Source organism: Schistocerca nitens, chromosome 1 (genome assembly GCF_023898315.1).
Source record: "Schistocerca nitens isolate TAMUIC-IGC-003100 chromosome 1, iqSchNite1.1, whole genome shotgun sequence".
In the NCBI taxonomy this organism is placed as follows: Eukaryota; Metazoa; Arthropoda; class Insecta; order Orthoptera; family Acrididae; genus Schistocerca; species Schistocerca nitens.
The window spans coordinates 1,165,269,652-1,165,286,024 of NC_064614.1; positions in this window are offsets into that span (position 1 = coordinate 1,165,269,652).

Genomic DNA, 16,373 nt, shown 5'->3' on the forward strand with positions numbered 1-16,373 from the left:
GCTCGTGGCCCAGCTTCGAGCATATGCACTCTGTATATAAGACATCACTCCCCTCCGATCGCGTTTTCATTGGCGTCTAGGTGAACAAGTATTGCGTTAGTAATTTCTCTTGTGTCAAGTAGGAAAAGGGATGCATCCAAGTTATGCCTGTGGGCAGCTGTGTGTGGTGTGACAGCTGAAGGCTGTGTCACTTGGTGGGGCTGTCAGTAGCCTCCTAAGTGCTCTTGTGAACAGGGAGCAGTGTCTGCAGACATTGGTTGTGTGTCTGTTGCATTATTTTGTGAGCAGGTCTGTAGCCTATGATATGCCTTATTTGGACAGTTTACGAGTACTGAGCGTGTCTACACATCACTGTGCTGCATTATTTAGGAGGACACTGAATGTCTGTACTTAAATTATTTGGGTTAATTAGGAGTGGTTTGCATGTCTGGAGAGCGTTATTTAGAAGTAGTTTACAGATCTGTGGGCTGTATGGTTTGAAACCAAGCATATGTTTTCTATCAGCAAAATACATATACTCCATACCTAAATAAAATGTTCCAAAGTAAATAGAGTGCAGTCCTTCCTTACTGTCCCCAGCATCCCAGCGCAGTCTCAGTCATTTTCGCACCATTTTCCCCCTACAGACCACCATCTAGGATTAGGCCATAGTAGGGATGTCCGTAGCCTCTGGTGGCAGTAACTAGTTTTAGGTCAGTTGGACACTAACTCTCATGGTAGAGACACTGCCTGCAAAATAAAGACTTGTGGCCAGAGAATTTTTCCCACCATTTCGCTCTAACATCTTGGATGACGTCATGCGCTGTGCACGTTAGTACACGTTAATGGACGTTAGTGCACTTTCGCCCGCCAATATGGGTCAGTAAGGGGATGTGGCCGTCGGTTGAGGATCATGGTGGAGAGTTTAGCTATTTCCTTCCATGTCCAGGTGGATGTGGCATTCACAGAAGTTCATTCCAAGTTCACAGTAGCGCACTCTTGTGGTGTCAGTATGTACTAGGCCTTGTGGTGAAAACATGATATGCCTCCATCTTGAATAACGGTACTTGCGTCATCACCTCACGTCACGACAGTGCCCTCTGGCGTTGGTGATGTGTACTAAGTCAGTTGGAGTCCTGACCTTGTGGTGAACACAACTGCATCGATTTGTTTAAATAAAGACTCATGTCCAAGTCCTTTTTCCACAAATCCTTTGGAGGACATGGCGGTCTTGCGACTGGGGCTGGTACAAGTGTCTTTTCTTTCACGCCATTTTCTTAGATTAGTAGAGACACAGGAATTGAATTTTGTTTACTGCCGAAATTAAAACTTGGTGCCAGTTTCTATGAAGAGGTCGCACTCGCGTGACTTTGGTTAGTGGAGGCAGGCTACGTGAGTCATTTCCCAGCGATTTTCTTTGCTTAGTAGAGATAACAGTGGTGTGATGCATTATCTTGTTGGAATTCAAAGGTGGTGCCAGTTCGAAGGAGGAACTGGCGGTCGAGTGACTTAGGTTAATGAAGGGAGGCTAAGTGTCCTACCCTCCCGCGATTTTCTTTGCTTAGTAGAGCTAAGATAAGCATGGTGTGGTGCATTATCCAGTTGGAATTCAAAGTTGGCGCCAGTTCGTAGGAGGATGTGGCAGTCAGGCGACTTAGGTTAGTGGAGGAAGCCCAAGTGACATTTCTTCCAGCTTTCTTTTTTTTGCTTAGTAGATATAACTGAGGTGTGGTGCATTATCCTGTTGGAATTTGAACTTTGCGCCATTTTTTCCGGGGGGAGGGGGGGCATGGCACTTTCCCGCCATAATTCAAACTTCCTGCCATCTTGCCATCTTGAATGACGTAATGCCCACCATCTTGGATGACGTCATGCACTGTTGCCAACACTACATGACACCATCTTGGATGATGTCATCGCCACCATCTTGGATGATGTCATCGCCGCCATCTTGGATACATCTGGCGAAAAAGTAGATTGTCCAAGACTGTTGCCCCAATACTCATGAGCCCACTAAGGTACTCAATGGACACAGCGATTTTGTGCCCAACGCCTACTTTGCTTTGTTTGATAACATGCTACAATAACCAATTAATGGCTCACGTAATTATACTTCGCCTTGCTTGTCGATTTGTGTTGAAAACAGTAGGTACTTGCCTTACTTCCATATATTCGTAACTCTAATCCTGTTTCCCTTCTCCAGCACACCCATCCTGAAAGCAACAGCACCCTTGATTTTGTTACTGCCTCAACCAACCTCCTTTGGCATATTGCTGTCGACCCCACAGGTAGCGACCACCTCCCTGTCCTTCTCACGATAACATCTGCTCAGCACACCCCTCTGGCTCCCCACCCTGCACCCCTTCCATGGTCATCCATGACTACCATCATGCCAATGGGGATGCCTACTGGAAATCCAGGTCGAAAGCCACCCTCCTACCTGTCACTGTCCTGACGACATCATCCACGTCTCACCCTCCCTTGAGAAGGTAATTACTGACACTGTGGAGGCCCAGGTTCCTTCTAAAACCATACACCACCACTGTCCCACTCTCACACCATGGGCTGTCCTCCTCCTCTGGGTATCCCGCCACCCCTATCACTTCGCGCACTCCAGGGATACACTCCAAAGCCATCGGCAAATACAGCAACATGTATGGAAACTTACTACAGCAAAGAAACGCTGGGGCTGGCGCCACACTTGTACACGACTCAACACCACTCTTCCTATCAACTCCTCCAAGTACTGGTCCACCTTCCATTGCCTTACTAGTTCCCATTCCACACCCCATTACCCCCTCCTCTGACAACCTCAATAACGCCAACCACTTTCCTTCCCACCTTTCTGAGGTCTTCTCCATCCCTGATCATCCCCACTTAGATTATTCTCTTTTCCCCACCATCATAGAACGCGCCAATACCTTGTAACAACAACGACGCTGTACTATTGTTACATATAAATAATATTTTTTTCTTCTGATTTTTCGATAAACTTGTGTAATTGATGTTGTGATTTCATTTCTTTTTTGTTTCATGCCATTGTGTTAAGAAAACTGTAAACAAGTTTCAATGTGAATATTAATGTTTATGTCAAATGTCAAGCAATATTGTAATAGAATTGAAATGTAACAAATGTTGAGACTGTTGTAAGATGTTTGAAATTGTAACTGTGCGTCTGGTCCATACGTAGACAATGTGTTAGGATATGTAGAATGCAAAACCTAGGGTGAATACCCGGTTTGTTAATGAACCAGTAAATGAATAAATAAGGTGGAACGAAGTTGAAAGATAACTTTAGTACTGATATAGTAATGAAGTTTATTATTTCGAGACAGATATAAAGGTATTTAAATGAGCAGTAAATAAGATGAAAAGAGTAGTAACTTATATACTGGAAATCTTGAACGCATAATAATTTCAGTAATCATTTTTTTTAATACAGCCATCATAACAGGTCCCCCCCCCCCCCTTTTATTCATTTGATTCCTGAACTGTTTTAAATAGGTTTGACCAGCAAAATAAAGCAATATAAAAGTCAAAGTTTATCAGTGTCTACCTTTATCAAAATTGACATTTTGTGTGTGGCATGAAACTAAAATTTGTAGGGTAGCCTATGTCCGATTGTAATCAGATTGATAGACAGTATAAAGTTTTGTAGTAAACATTATCGTGTAATGTTATGTATTCATGGTTTTCCATATCAGTACAGATCGTGAAACTATCACTTCAATACATTTTCTGGTTCTAAGATTCTACTATAATATGCAGTGTTACAACTTGTTGTTTCGCATGAATATATACCAACTTGTACAGGGAAGAAACTCAGTTAATGCCTAATTAGACTGGCGACCGTATTATTATCATATTGGTAGCATCTTCTGGGTTGGTTTTGATCCATCCTGACGTGTAATTGCATTTCGAACTTACTTGACGGACCATTGTTATCACAGAGTGGATGCAAGTCTGATTTGCCACCATTCAGGCACACGCGGTCGTCATCTATGCGAAAATCCTTTCTCATAAGGTGGATCCCGCTCACTTACCATAGCACAGGCTTTAACGAGTACTGTGTCACGGGGGTTACATGTTGGCACAGTCATTTAGACTGTGGCCAAGGTGGCGAAGGTGAAAACTTTTGCGGGGGGGTCAGTATTGTTTCAACATAAGTGAGATACAGTGACATCTTCTGTTCAATGTGGACGTTGAAACGTACGGGGGAAGGAGGTTTCTTTCTGCTGGGTGCCGGGGCACGTGGGTATTAGGGGAAACGAACTGGCGGATGTGGCTGCCTAAGATGCATGTTCCCTCTCTCACGTTGTGGCTGGCAGTCGGTGAAAATAAGCTGCGTCTGGTCAAGCCCACCACGCGGCCATGGCGTACGTCCTACCAGTCATGCAGGCGGGATGAGGTTCTCCTCACCCGCCTCCGCATCGGGCACAGTCCCTTAACGCATGGTTTTTTACTCCGGCGGGAGGACCCCCCCCCCCCCCCAATCTGCAGTGCTTGTGGGGTCCAGATTACTGTCCGCCACATTTTACTTGACTGTCTTTTACTCTCTGACCAGAGGGCGGTGGTTTCCTTGCCACCAGATTTGCCCTCTATTTTGCAAGACGACGCAACGACTGTGGTTAAATTTAGATTAAAGTTCAGTCTTGATCACGTTATGTCTGTATTCACGAATGTGCCGCAATTTAAGATTAATCTGTCCAACATCAACAGGAGGGGTCAGACAGACCAACCGGAGGCGGGAAAGTAAACGAGAGGTAACTGAATGCAGAGCCCGCGCGCAGTTTAAAACATAGCGGCGGGCAAATGAGATGGACATAACGTGATCAAGACTGAACTTTAATCTAAATATAACAATTAATTGATCACTGTATTCCAGAAATGTTTACCAAGACTGTGGTTAAGTTCTTACGGTTTTGTGTCCTGTCCCATTTGTTACCTCGGATTTTAGGGAGACGATTTTAATATGCTGCTGGGTGACTGGCCCACCCAGGTTTTAGGTAAGAGGTCCGCCAGTCACGATTACCTACTTTTTTCACTTCGATTTCTGTTCTCTTTTCCTTGTGTTTCCTTTCCTTTTTTAGTGCGTTTCTTCTCCTCTTGTTTAGCCTCTGTATGTGAGGATTTGGAACTGCGTCAGGTCTGTTTCTTTTAGCCGTTCTCCTTGTTCGCTGTCCATCTTCGTCCCTTCACCGCATGTGTTCCTGTTTCTATGCGTTTGGGCGCTGATGACCACGCTGTTTAGCGCCCTAAAACCTCAAACCACATACACACACACACACAAAACGCACGACCAATTACAGCGCTGACGCACTACCTGTCTTGTGCATACAAATCCACATTGTTCTCCGTGAAGGAAACACAATATATGTTTGTGCAACACATGAAGATTATGCACACGCAAATATCCGGAGTAATTTTGCAATAAAATCACACCGTGCTGGACGGAGGAGCTATGCCGACGAGTGAAATATCGACTCACAAAAAAACTACTGAATGTTTTTGACAATGAGCGAGACCACACAGTACGGCTGTAGTGCAGCAGAAGGCCCAATTCATGGTCTGCTTCTGAGGCCTGAGCAATTTTACTATAGTGCAGTGGAAAAGTCCGTAGAAGTTCAGCATCCTTTGCATCAATCTGACAAGATGCGGCAGTGGCACTGAATCAGGGAAGGCGAGAAAGGACGCCAGCATCAGCATGCTTCGGCGTGGGCCGGTATAATATTTCGTACTGATACTGTGACAATAACAAGGCCGTCCGCCCAGGTAGCTGGGTGGTCATTCTTGTCACATCCACCTCAATAGCTGAGTGGATCATTCCCGCTTCGCGCGTCGGGCGACTAGGTTGTGCTATTAGTTCCGCCTCTACCGTAGCGCTGCGTGTTTTCCTCGAGCCCGTTTAGTGTCGTATTGGTCTCCTTGCGCGTCGCATCGCCGGTTGTCGGCCAGTGTTTGGTGTTCGTCCGGCTCTTCCTGTCGCGGCGTCGTCTCGCACCATGATGTCCACCACGGCTCCCACGAAACTTCCGCGTACAGGTGCTGTCAGCTTCACCTTCGACTCCACGAGTCACGTCCAGCCCTGTTCTTTGGTAATAGATAACTGGTTAGTATAAGTGGTTAGTCGATACAATGAAAGTCACTACTGATCAGATGCATACTGCCTATTTTGACAGCGAATTATATGTGTCCTTTGTTAAGTTTCTTGATCCGCTCCAGGTTGATAGGCTACTTTCTCGTTACGGTTCTCAGGTGCCCTTTGCGCACCGTGATGGTTCCACTAGGCAAATGCGCAAGGGATATATACGAATGTCCGGGTGTTTAACCTTCCCCCCGAGGTAGACGACTGTTTTCGTAGGCCCGTTTTGCTTCCTTATGGAGAAATACGTCATATTCGAAAGGAACGGTGGTCTGCTCAGCACCGCTTACAGGTCTATAGTGGTATTCGGTCGGTGGAAATGGTGGTGAAAAAACACATTCCTTCTCATCTACAGGTAAGTGGTTATAGGGTCCATATTACGTACAGTGGCCAAAAAGGAACATGTTATTATTCTAATCATATCGGTCATTGTCGTACTAACTGTCCGCGGCGTGTGGTCGTATTAAAACCTACATACGAACAGCGTAAAAAATTGACTTTAGCTGATCTTCTGCCGCAGGGATCTCAGACTGAATCGCTCACTGTTACTGAGGGACGCAGTGATCCGTTGACCGATAACGCCCGTGATTTTCGCCCGCTGTCCTTGCGTCGGGATGTTGATACCGTTAATTCCGATGTGCCCGCCATGATTTCTCACAACAAGAGTCGCCGAACACAGGATGTTGCGGCAGATGAACCTTCCCTATTGGCTCGCCCTTCCGATGGGCCTCCAGTAAAGGACCCCCTCTCTCAGTCTGAAATCGTGGATGAGGACTCCAAAGGTGATTTCACGCCTGTGCAAAAGATCCCTGACACCTTATCTGGCGTTGTTCCTGTTGTCGAGGCCGCCCCTTTGTAGATGCCCGTGAAGAAACCTGCTTCCGGTTCCCACGTGTCTTCTCCGGTTCTCTCGGACACTTCTCTGACGACTCTGTTTCTCGTCCCCCTTCTGCAACTTCTGTCGCCCCCTCTGGGTCACAGCTTTCTCCCGTGAAACAACTGATTGATTCTTAAGAGCCAGTGGATCCCGAAGTTATTCACCAACCGTCCATCCGTGAACCTACGTCTGCAGACGAGTGGGACGTAGCGCCCTCTCCCTCGCAATCTGAAACTAAATACCGACATGTTGCTCGCACGTGGCAGCGCCGAGGAGCCGCAGTAGAATCAGTAAACAGTGACAAAGAGCAGCGTCACGGCTGAAGAAAAAGCAGTGGGATGATAAGGTGTCTGTTTCGTAGTTCTTCTCTCTCTTGTTCGGCGCCTGATTGTGGTATGGTTACTTGTATGTTGCTCCGTCAGTTGACGGATCTCTACTGTTCTTCGTTCTTCTTTCTGAAGTTCCATGCAAGGATACACATTTCTTACTCTGAATATTAAAAGAATATGTTCTGAGCTTCAGCTCGCCGCCTTGCTACAGTTTATATATCAATCTGGGGCAGATTTTTTTTTTTTTTTTTTTTTTTTTTTTTTTTTTTTTTACAGGAAGTCTTATTCGACCAGTTTTCCATTCCTGGTTTCTCAACCTTTTTAAATGTAGCTTCCGAACTTTCCACTGGCACTGCCTTGTTTTATATGGAAGGCATTCCGTTGATGGATTTCGAAGTACTCGACAGTGGAAGGGGGATCGGGTGCACGTTTTGTGATATCAGTTTCCTCCTCCTTTATGCCCTTTCTGGCACAGGTCGTACTACTGCACGTTCGAGTTTCTATAAAGAAGAAATCATTTACCTGCTTCGTAAATCCCCGACAAATATTATCTTAGGTAGGGATTTCAGTTGTGTTCTATGGGAGGTGGATCAGTCTCCCAATTTTAATTTCAGTAAAGAACTGGACGACCTGGTGCGCTCCTTGCGCCTGCGTGACGTGTGGCTTTCTCGATATCCTACACTTGTGCCACATACATACTTTACTCCCACGTCTAGCAGTCACCTCGATCGCTTTTATCTTTCCGATTCCTTGTGTGGGCAACTTCTGGATGTTGATGTGATACCAGCCTCTTTTACTGAACATTGCGCCGTAGCCGTCACGTTTAATTACGAGTGGAGACCGTTAAAATTGTTTTGTGCTCCCTGGATGCTCAATACAGCCTATTTGCTAGATACCTCCCTTGGTGTCGTCCTGGAGAACGTATGGGTTCGTTGTTCTCGTAGTATGGACAGGTGCCCGTCTATTGTGGCATGGTGGACACTGCATGTTAAACCACAAATGCGTAGGTCTCTCATGCGTTTTGTAACTGCGAAGGTGTCAGACGACCGACGAACGTAAGAATTTTACTACTCAGTCTCACGTCAACTGTACGATAGTGCTACGCATGCTCCCCTACGGGTTACTGATATACAGCACATCAAAGCCAAATTGTGCAGCTCAAACACATTCAAATGGACGGACTGCGTACGAGGTCCCAACTACGTTCCCTTTTACAACACGAACTGACGTCACTATACCATCTAGTCCTTTTACGGGCGTGCCGGAAACGTGTGTGCCTTGCTTCCCTCACAACCGCTGACGGCCGTATATTCACCTCGCACCGTGACATTTCCGATTTTATATACACCTATTTTACTGATCTGTACGATACCGCCGGCCGCGGTGGTCTAGCGGTTCTAGGCGCTCAGTCCGGAGCCGCGCGACTGCTACGGTCGCAGGTTCGAATCCTGCCTCGGGCATGGATGTGTGTGATGTCCTTACGTTAGTTAGTTTTAAGTAGTTCTAAGTTCTAGGGGACTGATGACCATAGATGTTAAGTCTCATAGTGCTCAGAGCCATTTGAACCATTTTTTTGTACGATACCCATGTCGCGGCAGAAAACTCTCTTGGCTACTTTACATCCTTGCTGCATCGCGTCGTCACTCCTCAATTAAATGACGCCTTTCTGAGTCCCTTTCACAAGGATGATGTATGTGATGTTACAGGATCTCAGTCCCGCAAGTAGCCTGGATTAGACGGTATTACTAAGGAGTTTTATGTTCAGTTTTGGCCACTCATGGGTGACATCTTAACGTCAATGGTAAATGAAGTGTCGCAGGGAGTCACACTCCCTGCTCTTTTTCAGGAAGGTAAACTGGTCCTCCTCCCGAAATCCACAGGTCGACCTGCGATTGATATCCTCCGTCCTATTACTCTCCTTCGATTATAAAATTGTCGCTCGAGCAATTAATATCCTTCTCTCTAATCTGCTCGATACCATTATTGCGGCCCATCAAAGCTGTGTGCCTGGGCGCACGATGCTGACTTCTGTTCTCAAATGTCGCGATGTCATTTCGGTGGCAGCTGCCGCTAATATCCCAGGGGCTTTGTTTTTTCTTGATATCCAAAAAGCGTTTGATCGTGCTGGCCATGATTTTTTAACGAGAGTACTCACCGCTGTCGGCTTTAATAATGATGCTCGACAGGTCTTAACTCGTCTTTTTACCGGTATCAGTGCCTCGATGTTTGTGAACGGTCACCATACCCCCCGGAAATCGATCAGACGGGGTTTGGTTCAAATGGCTCTGAGCTCTATGGGACTCAACTGCTGAGGTCATTAGTCCCCTAGAACTTAGAACTAGTTAAACCTAACTAACCTAAGGACATCACAAACATCCACGCCCGAGGCAGGATTCGAACCTGCGACCGTAGCGGTCTCGCTGTTCCAGACTGCAGCGCCTTTAACCGCACGACCACTTCGGCCGGCTCAGACGGGGTTTACCCCAGGGTAGCCCCTTATCCAAGTCCCCTTTTGTCTTGTTCTTAGAGCCCTTACTTCGCCGCCTCGCCATGCAATTACATGGATGGACTATGTTTGGGGAACTTTTTTCGGCCCGTCCATACGCCGATGACGTCATGGTTTTAGTACGACATGACGAGGACATACCGAGGCTTAAGGATACCTTGGATTCATTTTGTCCTCTTGCTGGTGATCGCATTAATGATCGTAAATGCACGTTCCTACCGTTGAGAAGCCTCGATCATGTCTCATTCCTTGGGCGACGGTCGTCAATAGCAGTAAGACCTTAGGGATCTTAGTCGATCGCAATCTGATCAAAATGGCGACACTAAATTGGCGTGAGGTTACGAGTTGTGTTTGCTGGGCGATACTTGAACATGAACGCAATTCCCTTAGCCTCCTTCACAACGCACGGGTTTTAGAAACCTATGTCTTCAGTAAAGTATATTCGTTGCACAGGTGTTCCCGCGATGATGGCACGCTGACTGAAACAGCTGTCTGGTCGATTCCTGTTGCACCACCATATCTTTCGTGTCAGGTATGAAGTAGTGGCCAGGCCTCGAAAGCTTGGAGGATTGGGTCTTTCCGATATCAAAATGAAGACATCCATCTCATTTGCCCGCCGCTATGTTTTAAACTGTGCGCGGGCTCTGCATTCGGTTACCTCTAGTTTACTTTCCCGCCTCCGGTCGGTCTGTCTGACCCCTCCTGTTGATGTTGGACAGATTAATCTTAAATCGCGGCACATTCGAGAAAACTTTCTAATTATCGGTATCCTAGGTGCTGATATACTTCCTGTGACGCATATTAATAACAACATGCTATCACCCCGGTTTGGTGCACCATGTCCCCTTTCTTCTATGGAACTTGATTCCCCGTCATCGTCTTGGAAAACGATCTGGTCTCATTTTAGTCTTCCTATATTGCCGATGGAGATTCCTTCAACGTGGTGTAAGGTCATTCACCGTCTGATACCTACTGGTGATCGTCTTTTTTTGATTGGCCTTTGTCCGACTGATCAGTGTCAGGAATGTCATCAAACTGACAACTTACTTCATAGACTTGTTGGTTGCCGACGGGCTCTGGGTCCGCCCTCAATTACCTTTCCTTTCTCGAGGGCCTGAAACCGCTTTCCCAGACGACATTCTCCTACATTAGGACATATCCTTCTTCCCTCAAATAAAACAAACACGATTTTCTAGCTCTTTGGTTACTATATTCACTGTATCGTTGAAGGCGGGAACGACCCAGCTCCCCGCATTTTTCACTATTATTTAACAGCTGCGCATTGGAAATGGCAGCGGTCGCCACGATAACGAACGCTTATTTCGAATATGCTTTTTCTTGTGTTTAACCGTCAGGGTGCTGGTTAAGGTCCCCTGTGATACCTGTTTCTTCCCTGAGGTTGTGTCCCCTCCCTTGTATATTTGTTTTGTCACTTTTTATCTTTGACATGTACATAAAAAGAAAATTAACAAGAAGGGTGGGATAGTAGGTTAGTCTTCCCGTTCAGAATGTAATAATTGTTTGTGCTTGAACTAATTTGATTATTTTCTTTTGTCAGCTGATGTTAAGTGATGATTTGACTATGGTTGTCTGATTTTCGTGGAAATAGTCAATCTGATGATAAAAAAAAGTGATCAGCGTGACGGAATGCGATGCAAAGGGTCCGGGTTCGAATCCCGGCTGGGTCGGAGATTTTCTCCGCTCAGGGACTGGGTGTTGTGTTGTCTTCATCATTATATACTCACCGAAACATAAGTCGCCGAAGTGGCGTCAACTAAAGACGCATCAGGCGACAGATCTACCCGACGGGAGGCCCTAACCACATGACATTTCATTTTTCAGTGACAAGGCCCAGTGTTGCAGCTTCTGAGCTGTGCGTGGAGGAACAGGTTCGGACGGATGAAACAATGATTGAAGTGTCCTTTCGTCCGTCGCTGGGTAAAACTTCCGACCAAATAGTTAATGGTGAAACTTTGTCGCACCATAGGTAATAGCGAGAGATTCCTTCTCGATTTGAGAACAGTTACATTTAATCCAGAATGAGATTTTCACTCTGCAGTGGAGTGTGCGCTGATGTGAAACTTAAGGGCAGCTTAAAACTGTGTGCCGGACCGAGACTCGAACTCGGGACCTTTGCGTTTCGCGCGCAAGTGCTCTACCAACTTTTTTTTTTTTTTTTCGTCATTGACCGTTGTGTTTGGCCGTTGCGGACTTCGCAAGACATCCTGTTCAAGTTCAGTGGTTGATCCTTCCACTCAGTTTTTTTATAACAGAGGCCAACCGGCTCTCTGACCGAACACGCTGAGCTACCGTGCCGGCTTCCAACTGAGCTATCCAAGCACGACTCACGTCCCGTCCTCTCAGCTGTACTTCTGCCAGTACGTCTGCTACCTTCCAAAACTTTACAGAAGCTCTCCTGCCAACCTTGCAGAACTAGCACTCGGTCCGGAACACAGTTTTAATCTGCCCGTAAGTTTCAGTTACATTGAATCTTGGTTAATAGCTCGGAAGCCAATGTGATCGACCTATCCCTTAAACCAAATCTGTGGGACTGCACAGCTCCGATTCCGTACCAGGCAGGTGTCTTCGCCCAACAGATGAAGAATGAGCGGAACTGCAAAGCCACGACAGTAAAGAATGCTGAAGGTCCCAGTGCACGATGGACACGATACTTCGAAAAAGTTTTGGAGAATGGAGGTCAAATCGTACATGGGGCCGTCACAGAATGCCGAAACGTTAGGAACTCGTTTTACTCGCCTCTTACGATGGTCAGGAAGTCCTCGAGCCCATTCTAACCCACGGACCTGCAGGGGGGGGGGGGGGGACTGGGATAGTGCATCCAGCTGTTATGGATATTCTCTCGCCAGATGTATATTTTTTTTTCTTTTTGAACGTAATTGTTTTGTTATTCTGTACGGCAGAGTCGATTCTTGAGTAAAACTGTGTTTTGGGGGAAGGATAGCAAAATTTTCATCGTAAGTGCATCGCTGATATACAACAATTTGATAGCTTATTAGCCGGCCGCGGTGGTCTCGCGGTTCTAGGCGCGCAGTCCGGAACCGTGCGACTGCTACGGTCGCAGGTTCGAATCCTGCCTCGGGCATGGATGTGTGTGATGTCCTTAGGTTAGTTAGGTTTAAGTAGTTCTAAGTTCTAGGGGACTAATGACCACAGCAGTTGAGTCCCATAGTGCTCAGAGCCATTTTGATAGCTTATTATCAAATACTTTTAAATGTAGGATAGTAGTGTACATTATACGTTTTGACTTGTGTGAACTGTTTGTACGTTTACGTTTAACATCAAAATGAAAAGAAAGCAGGAAGGTATCAAGGAAAACAGTATCTCTTTAGGGAATGACACTGATAAAATGTGGCACACGAAGGAGATGTGGAAAAGGAATTAGATAATGTATGCTTCCTTTCCAATTCACACTTGTCTGTAAAGCAAGTGCTGCCTTCTTCCATCAACGCTGTAAATGATAGTCGTCGGTGCATTACACACATCTGCGTGTCTACGCGGATAATCGTTGCAAAGCGCCGTACTCGTGATTCACAACGTTTACGTGCGACACTTATTCCGAAAGACGATGTCGCGTGTGCATGTTAAGGTCTGAAGCGGATTTTCTTGGCCAGTTAAATATTACTTCTGGAAAACATTTCATCCTGTTTGTGAGTCAGTCGACACACTCGTTATTTCTCTTCACTGAATTATTACAGGTAGACAGCTTTACGCTAATATCTCTACTTCTCCTTCGCTCCAAAATAAGCCTATATTAATCGAATATTCTGAAAACAAGATGTAACTTGACAACCCAAGCACGTTTCAAAACCGGTTTCATTTACATGGAAGACAAAATCGATTGTGAAACTGGGAAACCGGCAGCTAGGAGCGGATTTCCGGAATCGATTTTGATGTGATACATTACCTTCCAGAAGCCGTGTTGGGAAATCGGTTTGCGAAATCCGGTTTTGGGAGCCTCATATAACGGGGTGGTTCTGTTCTGTCGGCTTCGTGCAAATGCACAAAGATTCATTGTAAATTCACCTAAATACCTATGAATTAAATTATGAACAAATTAAATTGGAAGGAACACATACGAAATGTGGTGTGGAAGGGTAACCAAACACGACATTTTGTAGCCCGGGCACTGGCAGGAAAATGTAACAGATCTTCTACAGAGAAAGCCTACACTACGCTTGTACGTACTCTTTTAGAATACTGCTGCGCGGTGTGGGATCCTTACCAGATAGGACTGACGGAGTACATCGAAAAAGTTCAAAGAAAGGCAACACGCTTTGTATTATCGCGAAATATGGGAGAGAGTTTCACAGAAATGATACAGGATTTGGGATGGACATAATTAAAAAACGGCGTTTTTCGTTGCATCAGAATCTTTCCACGATATTTTCCATCACCAACTTTCTCCTCCGAATTCTAAAATATTTTGCTGACACCGAAATATATAGGGAGAAACGATCAACGTAATATAATAAGAGAAATCAGAGCTCGCACGGAAAGATGCAAGTGTTCACATTTTTCGCGCGCTGTAGGAAATTGGAATAATAGAGATTTATTGTGAAGGTTGCGAGGTGCCGGGGCTAGCAGTGTATTTAACACAAAATTCGTCTAGAATCTTCATATGGAAATGATACTCTAAGCCCCCCCTTTCTAACTCTGACTTTTGCTGTTGCACATGGATTAAGAAGAAACGCGAACTGACTGTAATCGTCCCTGCATACATTACCAAACTGTCTTCTTAACTAGAAGGACATGATCTGGCGAACTGGAGGCGATGGCTGGTTGCTTCGATGTCCCGTCGAGGTGATGATAATGTCGCGAGTATAGCTCGAAACAAATTATCCTGGTCTGGTTGTTCCAGACTAAAGGCTTCCTAAGTGCGCCTCTGAGGGAGACGAAGACGGTTCTCCACACAATCACTGACGGTACAGTGCTTGATTTTAACAAGCGAAGTCACACAGTAACTCCGATACAGTCAACTTTAGCCAAAACTGCTCAAGACGGACAACATAGGCCGCTTGTACGCAGAAATCTCAATTGCCAACTGTAGTCGGAAAGTTACGTTGAAGTCGGAAACTTCAGCAACTTCGTCAAACAATTACAATTAAATGAAAGTATATTAGATAGCCAACGGAAGGCAGGTTGTCCAGAGCAGCGAGAGCTCAGTCTTGTAACCTACTCCGACCGAAAGGCGAGAGCCGACTTTCTCAAGAGCACCCGTACAAGCCGAACACAGAACATTCCCGCCCCCACGACAGTGGCCGTGGTTAAAACGTGCCAATCAGCAACTCGAAAACCGGCGGAAAATTCCACTCTATTGCCGAAGCACTACTATTCCACCAATGGTGATACTTGGCGCCAATTTCTGCGCCGATTTTGCTACGTCACGGAGCTATCCCCTGAGCAACCCAATCACAGTTATGATTTTGCAGGAAACGCGGGAATTTCCCCGCCAAGACTGCCTGGGAACACAAGTCATTCCTACACTTTGCTGATAGTCCGTCAGAAAGTGTTTTCACTAAGTTTCTGCGAAGTAACGGAATCTGTAGCCCCAGCCGCTCCTTCAGGCCCCTGTGGGCATGTCGGCTTCTGGAAAGCATCCACTCGACTCCCTCACACCCGTTGGCATAACTCTTTGAAGATCAGCAGAACCCGCCTGTCACCGGACCACGCGAGTGACGAGAGACACTGCGTGGGATGTCCGCTTGTTAAGCAATAGCAACTTTTCAACACATGCAATTAGAGAGGAAAATATTCATATCTTCTGAGTTCTCAATACTAGCCTTGCAATGACAATACTCGGCCATACTTCCCCAAATCAATTTACTCAGAGTAACATATGTATATGAGAAGGGGCAAGTCACTGTGTGCATCTAAAGGCATACCACCTCTCAAGGTGTTTGGCTGAACCCTCTGACAGTCACTTAAATCTATTTAGATGTTGGTGGGAAGGGGGGGGGGGAGCAGGGAGGCAGCCCAGGTGAGAGCTCTGTGTGTCCGGCCTGCACTGGTCGTCTCTGTCACAGAGCTGTAGCGCATTTTTGATAACCGGAAGACAGCGTCAAAACAAGCGTTAAAACTATTACATGGTGATCTGAATACGGTTTAGTTATTTCCCTTTGGTTATTATCCATGATTTAGCGTATTGTCGTGGAACTAGTCAGTTTACGGAGGATTATGTGACTGCGCCACGTTTGTTTACAGCTGGTCAGATACCTCAAAACAATGTTCAGTTTAAGAGCACGAGAATCAGTGTCGCACTCCATAAGCTAAAAGGAGCAGAAACAATTATCCAGAAGAAATAACATCGGCTTATTTTCAAATGTACCATAATCGGCTCCAGATAATTGCAAGAGCTAGCCAACTTACAACTTTTTACACTTGCAAAGTGTTTATTCATATGACCGGTTTCGGTTCATCTAGAACGATCTTCAGATCTGTAACGATACTAATCTACTACTTCACGAATAAAAATCTTCTTGATCCTATCTAATCAACATCAAATGTACCAGAACGTACCTG